The sequence below is a fragment of the Sander lucioperca genome, chromosome 17 (genome assembly GCF_008315115.2).
Source record: "Sander lucioperca isolate FBNREF2018 chromosome 17, SLUC_FBN_1.2, whole genome shotgun sequence".
Classification (NCBI taxonomy): domain Eukaryota; kingdom Metazoa; phylum Chordata; class Actinopteri; order Perciformes; family Percidae; genus Sander; species Sander lucioperca.
The window spans coordinates 8,729,620-8,741,319 of NC_050189.1; the positions used below are offsets into that span (position 1 = coordinate 8,729,620).

Below are 11,700 nucleotides of genomic sequence, written 5' to 3' on the forward strand. Positions count from 1 at the left end.
GTTGAGTTCGGGACAGGCCAGGAATTGGATTGAGGTCCGACTAGGATCGGGCTAGGAATGGGTTAGGCTCATATCTGGATAGGCATTAGTTTAAGTTTTTAAGTTAGACTAGTTGGGAAAGAGTCAGGTTCTGGTGGGTCCAGTTTAGGTCAGGCTTGGGCCAAGTAGAATTCATAGTTTGTGCCCAACTAAGGTTGGATTTGTTTGGGCCCACATAGGGCTAGGATCTGGCTCCGGTCAGACTTGGCCCTTGTAGAATATAAAGATTATTCCCAACCCTGGTACAAGCCTGGCCTGGAAATTTACGCATTATTTTAAAAACAGAGATTTATTGATAGGAAATATTCCAGATTCTGTTTCTTCTTTTTGGTAACATTTTGCGTTGAGCAGCATATGATGAGTGAATCGGGTGTCACGGGGTGAACACTAACCTCAGCTGCTGCACTGATGATCCCCTGCTATCGGTGCCTCTGCAACTTTGTTTTCAACATTTTGCAGATATTAAGTTGAAACCTCGAAGGCTTTAATAACTGAGCAGATATGTCGAGAACTTATAAAGAGGAGCAAGTAAACAAATACAGAAATATAACACTTAGAGGTATGCTCACAATGCATCTTTGTGTATTTAAGATCATCCTTCCTCAACCATCCTTCAATTCTGATTCCCATTGTAAGGCACATAGTATCTTCACTCCACCTATCAAACACAGTTTTGTCAAACATTTCTTACACTGCTGCAAAATTTATTTTTCATTGTTTCTCACATTTATATAGTTGTACAACGCTGCCTCTGTGTGTGTGTGTGTGTTTGTGTGTGTGTTTGTGTTTCACAATGTACTTATGTGAAAATACTGCTGCTGTTAGGAGCTAAACCAGGAGTCCCGCAGGAGAACAGTGTCTCTGCCTCTGTAAGTGTTCAAGGTTCAGGAAACTATTTTGTCTTTCTGGTTTTCCTGACAAAGTTCAAAATCTTTCTGCCGGATCAAAACCGTCTGATCAGAATCGCTTTATTCATGGGGAAGAATAAATGTGCCTTGGAGATGCGGCAGAGACATTTCAACAAGTTACTGATATATACTTTATATATTCCGATTCATATGGGAGAGACACAACAGGACCTCACATGCAGCGCAAATACATACTGCATGAGATGGCATTTACTAGTTGTGCTATTGTAGAGGCTGGTGAAGAAGACAAAGAGGATACAGAATAATGTGTCATACGTAAGGAGGTAACACAAATCAGAAGCTACTGAAGCTAAGGGATTATTGTTTTTAGAGATCTAATTGTTTTTTAGAGGTTTGAAAATGTAGTCCGTAGAGAACAAAGAATAAATATGTTTGATGTTGCAAGAGGAGACACATATCGCAAAACATTTTGGAAGGAAATATATTGTGCAGATGCAAAAACCTTGGCAAATTGGAGCACCCCAGGTCTTGGGAAAACAGAGAGTATGAATAGTCTGACTTTGTTTTTACGTGAAGCATTCCACTAACTGACTCAGCAGAACGCTTGCAGCAGCTAACAGCCACGTGTTAACAATGACACTGGTTGGTTAGCTAAATAACTTTGTTAGCTAACAGTGCTCAAGGTAACCGAGCTGATTGTGCATACTCAATGCTTTTTTTATGTGCGACTTTATTCATAGTTTGTTTTGTTTTGTTAGTGTTGCTAGCCAAAAATGGCTCAATCACAATTGAGCGGCAGAGTCGATAAAATCCTACAAGTAATGCACAAGAATTTGTCTTTTTGGGGTCTAAAAATAAGTTATGATATGCTTCTGCCCTTCCGCCTTAGTAGTATAATGATGGCAACACTGCTTCTAACTTTGTAAATAAGAAAACCGTACTGTTTATTGCCATTTTAGCAAAAACCCAGGGTTTAAACCTCTCAATGATCCGGCAGCCCGTCGACGGGCTCGGTCAACATACTGTCTTTCAGAGGCTGTAGCAGGCTCCATTTTAAAGCCAGAGTGAAGATATTGGAAACTAAACGATCAAAGGAATTCATCGGTACCAACTATAATATGCCATCTTGTCGGGATATTATTTATAGTCTATGATCGCACCACACACATATGTGAGAACACTGTTGTAGGAGTTCTGCTTTGTGCTGCTCTGCAGGGTTTGGTAAAATTATAGATCTACTTTAGAGCAGCTTTTATAAACATGATCTTTGTCTTTCCATTTTCTGTAGTACTGTATCCAATATTAGGCTACATACAGTATGGTTTTATATTAGTCACTTTCTTATTAAATGTAAGTTTTTAGGCCTTAGTTTAAAAATAGTTAGGCTAGTACCCAATTTTACCAGTATGTCTGCACATCAGTTTATTGCAGCACAACAACAGTTACAATGGTTAAATTACAATAAACTGGAATTGTCTCCCTGTTTTATTTAATAGTTAAGAACATCAGATCTATTTTAATGATATTTGGCGCTAAACTCAAATTGTCCCCAGTTTTCATTTTATAAAATCTGGTCACCTTATTATATATGTGCATGTGCTTCAACCTTGAGACCAAGCTTGTCACAAAATGCGCAGTTTATTGATGATTTAATAAACTCACATCGATAAACGCTAGCTCCTTATTGCTTCTTCCTCTGAAAGCTAACAGCTGTGCCTTTCCGATGCTATCCTGTCCCCGGTGAGATCGTAGGCCTTACAAAAGCTTTTCTATCCAGTCTGGAACTCTTGCTTCATTTTGGGGACTTGTGTAGAATAAATCAATAGATCCAGTATTGATAGTCTTGTTGTCCATATTTTATCGAGCCCCTTAAGCCCCCTACTTCTAGCGCTGGTGCCCTTGACCTCTGACCTCAAACTATCTGAATGAAATTGGACTCTATTTAGGCACACGTCTCCATTTACAGCTTGCCCACTTTAGGATATGTTATGCCCATGAAGTTTGGGGCAAAAACCACAAAGTTTTTATCATGCAGTACAAATGTTAGGATATGCTTCTTGCAACGGCTGAAAGATTTGAGACACAAGAGCCTTTCTGCATACAGGCTACTTGACATTTTATTGACATTTTATATGCCATGATGACTATCATGTGAATACTCCTTCAGCATCAATGACACAAAAGTAAGTTGTGGATTTTTCCTCCTTGTATAACTCTTCAGGCAGATCCCACAGTTGTGCAGTTTATGTGATTTTACTTTTCATGGTGGGTTAACTTGTAATAAAAAAAAGTCCCATGTTGAGCTCATAATTATACTGTCACTTGTGCATAGCGTGCAATTCAACCTGCTGGATCTCTTAGACGCCCCATTCTTTCATTTTGTTTCGGATCTTGAAGGCATTTTGTTATTCTTAGGGTAGATTTGTGTCCCATCGTTGTGTCTCAGTACCTCCCAAAGAGATTAGGGGCCAATTTCACAGCCGAGGATTAAGCTACATCCCTGACTAAACTCATTTTTTTCTCCAATGGAAGCCTTCATTGAGACAGAAAATTACTTTCAGACTTGTAGCAGCATTTATGTCTGTGATACTACCCCCCCCTACCCCCCCAGACTCCTTCATACGTTTGACAATCACTAATTATCCTTCAGCTTTTCCTGCAGCAGTTTCATTATTTAGTTGCAAAGTTTTAAGTACTTATGTGTTATTCCAAAATTAGACATTCACTATGTGAAAAAAAGTGTAGGTTTTTGGTATTTACAGCATCAAATATGTATAAATAATGAAGAAAATGACATAAAAAAACAGCTGAAGTGTTGATAAAATTGCACAGTGGATGATGGCACCACGATGAATATTTAATGTTTATGAAGTCTTCATCTCCTTTAGCTGCAGAGTACAGTAGAGAACTTCTTGTCCGTGGTGTCTGACCGCAGCGTGTCCAGCAGTATTAGGTTATCTGCTCTCGAGGGATTAACTGATTTTCTTCGGTCTGGAGGAATGTGTGAGAGCTGAACAGCTCTGGCAGAGCAGACGGCAGATCAGAGTACACTCATTCTGCCCGAGGAGCCACAAACTGGGACTTAACAGTGAGGGTGTTTACATGAATGCACATTAATATTCAGGATATCAGCCTCAGCCCTGCAAAGTTTTTTTTAGTATATACACAAAGTCTTGTATGGAAAAGAATAGATTAGAATAGATTGATGGTTAAACAGACCTTCTGATATCCCAAGCTTTTTGATTGGCTGAGTTTGAAATGTTGGCCTCTGGAAACTTCCCAGAGTATACAATGATTGTATTGTTTTAAACACAGCTCACCATATCTCTGACATTTCTAATCAACTTTGGAGCTGAATGAATGAATTTCTCCAGACCTTTTAAAAGCTTGATTAGGCAGACTTAAATGAGTGTTTAAGGGTTTTTTAAAGGCCTCTAGTAGGTTCTCAATTTTGGACCGCGTTCAGACTTTTACCAGCATTGCGTGAAACACTCCTTATGTTGTTGCTGCAAAGGGCTCTAACAAAAAAGTGGATCCTGGAACAATGCAGCATTATCTGTCAGTGCAGTGCATCGGCCAATCAAACACATGCAAGCACACATTACTAGTAGAATACCTTGTAGCATGTAGTTTGTAGCTTTGTTTATTCTTTTCCATGAAATCATTAAGACACAGGACAGAATTATAGCTTTCCCATGATACATTTTAAGAGATGTAAAATGATGCATCATGGGTAGTAGAACTGTCTTCGGTCTGATTCGGTCTGTAGTGTGACTGTATTTCAGTGTAGAGGATTTCAACAGCGGGACGTACAACAGTTTGTCGCTAAAGCTATGAGCTGAAAGACACAAACTAGCAATTGGTCACTGCTTTGTCGGGAAAGTAACACAGACGTGACTAAATGTCTGGTAAACGTCGTGGTGCATTCAAAGTTATTGTAAAAGACCCTTTTCTCATCTGTTTTTGTCGTTTAACAGCAATTTACTGTATATTGTTATTACATATGTTACATACATCATTTAAAGTCCCCCCTTTTTTGTGCTGATCCGAAAAGTGATCCGATCCGTGACTTAAAACCATGATCCGATCCGTGAGTTTTGGGATCTGTTGCACCCCTGTTTGGGTCTCAGGTTTGTATGACAATATGTCTAACAGCCGAATGCCCTTTCGAATCAGGTCGAAAGTTGTATATGCATCCTTCCTGGTTCATGTTTAACTTTCTCACTGATATCCCGTATCACCATGCTAACATCAATGCAGCCTCATTGCACTGCTTTTCCAGATGGTTGTTTTCAGTGTTAGAATGGGCATACAGGTGTTGTCTTTTTGTCAACTAAGTCTTAAATTGGTGTCCTTGTTTTTGTTTAATGTGCTGTGAATCGTTTTGTAAGACCACATCTGGGTTTTTCTTTGCAAGTGCAGCCTGTTCATTGCATTTTATTTTCCTCGGACATGGAAGCAGTTTTGGCCTTAACTTCTCCTAGTGCTGCCCGGTCAGATTACTCATCACAGCAGAATGCTTTTAACAAGTGTGATGTTGTTTCCCATGCTTCCTATCTGTGCCTGTGTTGATGTCATCAACCAGCAGTGCATCTCACAGTGATGACATCATGGGTTATTGTTGTTGCTGCTGCTGCTGGGTTTTGCTCACAGTGAAGCCTCAAGGGTGTGTTTCAGAGCACTTTTCAGCTGATGTTTAACACGGTTGGCGAAAGCCCAAATTCAGTTTTGCTAATTTTCTTGTAACGGAAGGATTACTGTATGTGCTGCAGTGGGAAGTTCACACACTGATGCTCCAATTTGCTGCAAAGATTTGAAACATACATATTCATCTGATTCCCTAACATCATCAAAGCTTTGTCCTGATGATCCAAAATACTGAAATAAATACTGCTCGTGCTTCTCTATTGGGAGCATTAGGTTTGGAAATGAAACTTTCTTCAGTTTTAGAAAATAACCCCTTTCAAAGAAATGCTTTTATAATTCAACCAGTAACTGCAGTAATAGCTTGAGGTTTCCCTGCAGAATGAGCTTCAGATCCTTTGTGAAAGGCCTGTTATTGCAACGTCTCAAATGGCTTTAACTCTGAAATTATTATACGTGCATGCCGTGGCTTCAGGAAACCATGAAAAAGATCCTGTTCCAATCCTGTATTGATTTTTGGAGTTTGTGTTTTAGCATTTCTGAAGGATCCGGATGATAAAAGTTTTTTCATTTAGCCAACTAAACACTTACTGTAACATTGTTCCATATTTATAATTCATTTGGTATGAATTCCTCCCCCCAGCCCCCACCAATGTTGCATGCCTCATTTTGTAACAAAATCCCTCAAATAAACAAAAGGGACCCGGTACAGACGCCGCCACAGACTTGGCCTCATCACTTCTTGGAATGAATGTACCCACTTTCCAGATGTATTTGTATTGTTCTTAGGCTTTGAGGGGAGCTAAATGTTTAACCACCAACCAACAACACTGATTATTTTTTGATTAAGGGACTACAGGGGAAGCCTGCAGGAGGCAAATTAAATTAAAGAGCATTATAGAGCAGAACTAAATACCAAAACACTGGGCAGGCCTTATCCTGCCTCAGCACAACAATGTTGAGAAGAAGGAGGAATGTGGAGTGTTGATTGTGTAGGTATGTATGATAATGATAATAAAAAAAACCTAAAGTGAGGATGTTTGCACTTGTTCACCTTATTAAAAGGCTGATTTAAAAGTATCAAAATCTTTGCAGCAGCACCACCACAGATAGCGTCTTTTTTTTATAACACACATTCTTCTTCCTTGTCAAAACCATAGACATATATAAGAATGGACCAATAGATCCCGTTGCTCTGGACGGAGACCAGTGAAGGCCTTTAGAAGCACTTTTCCGGTGAGCGCTGAGCGTTACTGCGCAGCCTCCAACTGAGAGAGACGACGTAAATGTGACGTGAGCAACCTGTCTGAAAGTTGTAAGTCTTCTGGTAGCTGTGCCAAGAGAAATCTCAATCATTCCCAGTCTTGCAGAGACGGAGAGCGTAGGTATATGTAAGGAGATAACATGGACACAGGCTAATTATTGCTAACTAAAATGCTAGTTAACATTAGTAATTAAATGTAAACAGCTAATGTAAGTCGAAACTGCCTGCAAGCTTCTCCTGTACTATACGGTAATTCCTCTACTATGCGACAGTAAGTCGCGTGGTTATGACACAATCGTTAGCCTATTTTTACAAAAATGTCTACTACGGAGCCATAACGTGAGGTACAAGGTGATGGAGCCTTTTATACATTGTCGTGTTTCTTTAGAAATAAACAATGGACAAATAAAGTCTTTAAACGCTTCAAATCTAAAGTTATTTGCTGTCAAAGTGACGTCAAAATGAATGGCAGTCAATGGAATGCTAACGTCGGGTGATCGCTTTGTAGCATCAAAATGGCGCCATAGGAGGTTCGAGCTCTGAAGCGAAGCTTACCCCCTTGGTCAAAACCTGGCGCCTACATTACCCACAATGCAACTCAACTTTAGACAGTTCAGTTGAAGATTTTGGTGTGTTGTGCTAGTAGCGGCTAATGTAGATTCAAGCCTGTTGCCTGCAGCAGAGATGAGCAGCGGGCTACAGAGGTCTGGTTAGCTCACCTCGTTCTTACTCCACACCTCTAGATTTTTTTCATTTTCAAACTTGTAGTCTTTAGTCCCAACTGACACTGACTCAAGTGACGTTGAGGCAATTAATCAGACTTCACACAGCTCCCTCTGGAGGCTTTATACAGCTATTTGCACATATGCAATTAGTCCTCCCCAAGACCTTTTAAACAGACTTTGATGTGTAAAATCAGTGTCAGAGTTGTATCAGAATTAACTTTAGGTCCTCCACTGGTTAAACTGGTCAACTGCAGGGTTAGGGTGGATTTTCAAAGCGTTGTTTAAACTACATACTTTTATTTTTGTAGCTCACTGTGATCCTAAAGTTTCCAAAAAAGCACTAAGAAATACTTAAGCTAACATCACGGTGAAATGTTAATAATAGATGCACTCAAGATCCCCTTAAACGTACCCTGTGGAGGTTTCTTGTTAACAAATGTAATGCTTAGATGTTATACATTATCTTCATCATAAAACATTTCCAAGAAATATGAAGATTTTTTTGAATATTGTAAAACCTGCTTGGTGTACAACCATCTGTTAGCAGCTTTCTTCCTCGTCATTGCTTTTGCTGGCACATTGTTACAACTGTTGGTTGTTTGTTTGTTGCCACCAAATGCTTTAATGAATAAACTATCTGCAGGAATGGGTGCCATATCATTATGTGCGCATGCATTCTTAGGGATTGCTCCATAGTGGTCAAAACTCCACGTTACCTGATGGACCCTGATTTAAGATATTCTTTGGTCCAACTCCAATGTCAAGAATGAGCTTTTATCTTGCCATTTTGTTCACATATTGCAAATAACTGTTCAAATGACTGAAAACACATTTGCTGATGTTTAACTGACAAGGACTGTGTGAATTATGTGCATATTTTGTCCACTGGAGGACTTCTTGACAGTTGCAGTTAATTTCATTTCATTGCTTGCAATTCAGCATCTGACAGATTCACACAGATTCATATTCATTAGCACCAATCCAACTGTTTTGAACATTATATTGCATTTGAATTGAGAAATAAACATGTTTTGCAGCCTGTTAAACCAAAACACAGTATATTAAATGAGAAAAAGCTGATATTAGCCAAAAGCATGTGTGAGAGATCCTATACTAGCAGCTGAAGTCACCATTGTTTTTATTGATGCAGATTGAAATCCTGAGTCAAGCGTCTGGCCCACAGTCTTTGAACATATTGGTAACAATCTGGACAGTTTAGCTTTACTCTGAACATTTGTACCAATCAGGGATCTCCTATTGCGTAACAGTCTGTATCATAGATTGGAAAAATTATAATAGAATTGCTCCAACTGCCTTCAATCTCTGAAAAAAATAAACATGCTGTTGCTGCAGATGTTATCTATATGCATAAGCAAAGACAACACGAAATGTTTGTAGGAGGTGAGTTGACTTAGATGAGAGAAAGTAAAGACGGATAGTGAAGGATGGATAGCGAAGGCTTACATACAAATAGCAGTACAAAAGTTATTTTCAGGATTATTCTGACGTTTTCGCATATTTTAGTCAGACCACACATACTTCACATCTCTGCCAAACCTTTTTCAAAGCATGCCATACATTTTAGATAGACGTCTCATCTTCTGCATAGGCAATAGTAATGGTATAGCGGGAAAAAATGCTGTATCTGTATCTGTTTCTTTTCATTTATTTTGAACAGAAAGTAGTTAATGTGTAAAAGACACAATCCACAATCCTCCTGCTGGGGACTGAGGTGAAATTTTGCCCACTGGCAACTTTGGTAAACTATTTTAATTATAAAAATAAGAAGCATTTTAAATACTTGTGTATTACACTGTACAGTCACACTGAACAAACACTCCCCCAAAAGGCAACAGGTCACAACAGGCTATAAAACTGAAAAGCATCTCTTATGCTATGAAACTGAAAATACCAAAATAAATGGAATAATAAAAAATAAAACTGGTGCATTAGGAGGAATGTTTCAGTTACTTCCACCTTGGCTATATTTAAACATTCAAAGCACCCAAATATTTATTGTCCCAGTAATCGGCACATGTGGGTGATACCGTATGCCAAATGTGCGTTAGCATGTTGAATGTTTTTCCATTCACAGACCCTACAATGGTTCAGCAACGCTGTCACACTGTCCTTACTCATTTGCGTTCGACTCGCACGCCAATCCAACTGTTGTGCTAATCTCAGTATGTGGCTAACTGTTTACATTTTAAAGTGTCCAGTCTCCAGGTTTGGCATTACGTGCATCACTCTGCATATAGTCTGGATCAACAACAGTTCATTTCCCGGATAATCGCCGGATGTCCCTCGCCTTGCAGAAATCTGTTCTCTTTGGGAAACAACAAGAAACTTCGAGTTAGCAAGCTACACACTGACAGTGGCAAGTACTGAAGACAATTTGGATTGTGCAACAAGGCAGGCCTGTTTGGTTTTTTCGGGGAATGATACAGCACTTACTATCTAACTGGGACGTCCTGGGACCGATTGTGGCAGGATTGCTGTGGACGAAGTAACGTAACACAGGGCGATACACTCCTAAAAGCAAATTACGTTTAACCATGTATCCAGCTAATTTAAATAGCTCATGTTACTGTATGTGGCGTTTTCTTTTATCGGGGTGCAAATTTTCCTTCCTAAGACTATATTGCAGAGTCACCGTCTCTGCGACTGGAGCCTAGCTCTGCCCAAAACGATTGTGATTGGTTTAAAGTAATGCAAACAACCCAGAGCATTTTTATCTCCTATCCTGGAATGTATGTGTGGTGTAGCCAGACCTTCCTCCACAGCGCTGTGGAGATAGAGCTGGCAATGCAAGGCTAATCTGCATGCTGCTGCATGCATGGAACCGTGAGCCCCGTACTGCAACTGTACGAATACACAAACGGTTAGGTAAGCATATTGGAAATAAAAGTCAAAATATCTCAGCATCTGTTGCATTAATTTTTAACCTTAACTTTATGATGCATTAAATTGCTTGAGTACCCTTTGATATTTGCTTACTGTCTCTATATGTTGACTCGCTCACTGTAGAAAATGTTAATTGCAGTAATGTAAAGTACATGTGTACTGTGTGGTGTTTTAAACCACGTTGCACTGTGTCTGAATCCTGTGTAATACAGTGTGAAGGCAAACATAAGCATATCAAGTGTCTCACTGTGTTGAGATGTTGCATCAGTGTTGCCTTCAGGATGTTTCTACTTAAGGCAGACGAGGGAGCGCTGTGAATTGAACACCCAAAAAACAAGTGCAATTACTTTGAAAGTTTTTGTTTTGTGCATCATTGTTCTTTCTCATTTGTTTATACCCAAGCTGCCACAGTCTTTCTGTCCTTAACCCTTATTTCCATTTATGTTTCATCCATTCTTATTTTAACTAACATGCACGCCTGACATACAGTAGATGATGGATGCATGAATAAACACTTCTCCTATGTGAGCGACAGAAGGAGAGAAGAGTGGGGGGTGGGGGGGGGGGGGGGGCGGACAGAGCTGGAGGGATGAAGTGGAGAAGGTGGAAGATGAAAGCGAGGTGTAGACGGAGAGAAGAAAAAGACGCACACACCATTACCATGACCACATTATCTGTCCCAAACCAGAGTTATATAACTAGATTGGGGTTCAGCCAGAACTTCCCTTATGTAACCCCATTCTCTCACATCACAGAGTGACAACAGCTGAATATTTTTTCCTTTTTTCTCTCTTTTTTTTGTTTTTGGACTTCTGGTCATAATTGAGGGGGTTTCTTCCAATGTCAGTGAAAAAATGGCTCGAATATTCTCTAAAATTAATTTTTTTTATTGACTTATGTAACTCTTGTACTGAATCAGACCAACACAATAAAGCTGCACTTTGGCAACTTTGCTCATTAGCAGCACAAAAATAACATGGTATAGTCCAGTTATGGTGAAGTCTTTCCTGTGTTGCTGCTGTTGCCTCGGTGTTTGGGGTCATCCAATATGCAGCTTTTGGCCGTGAGTAGCTGAACAAATGGACAAGCCTGGGAATGTAGAATGTAGTGGTTTAGCACGCATGCATGCACGCGCGCACACACACACACACACACACACACACACACACACACACAGAGTTATCACTCGAGTTAGTACAGCTGTTCATTCCTTACATGGCCAATCATCTCTGGTATCAAACACATTGTGTTTATT

General features: G+C 39.7%; 1 protein-coding gene and 1 long non-coding RNA gene across 3 annotated transcripts in view; both read left to right on the forward strand.

Annotated features, from left to right (window-relative positions):
- The window catches only part of nhsl2 (NHS-like 2), a 147,063-nt gene that overhangs the window by 40,748 nt on the left and 94,615 nt on the right, over positions 1 to 11,700 (forward strand). The window lies entirely within an intron of this gene.
- LOC118493662 overlaps positions 7,409 to 11,700 on the forward strand; it is an 11,414-nt gene continuing 7,122 nt past the window's right edge. Inside the window, exon 1 of the long non-coding RNA XR_004895605.1 lies at positions 7,409 to 7,617. This is a non-coding gene — a long non-coding RNA (uncharacterized LOC118493662). The remainder of the gene's footprint in view (positions 7,618 to 11,700) is intronic.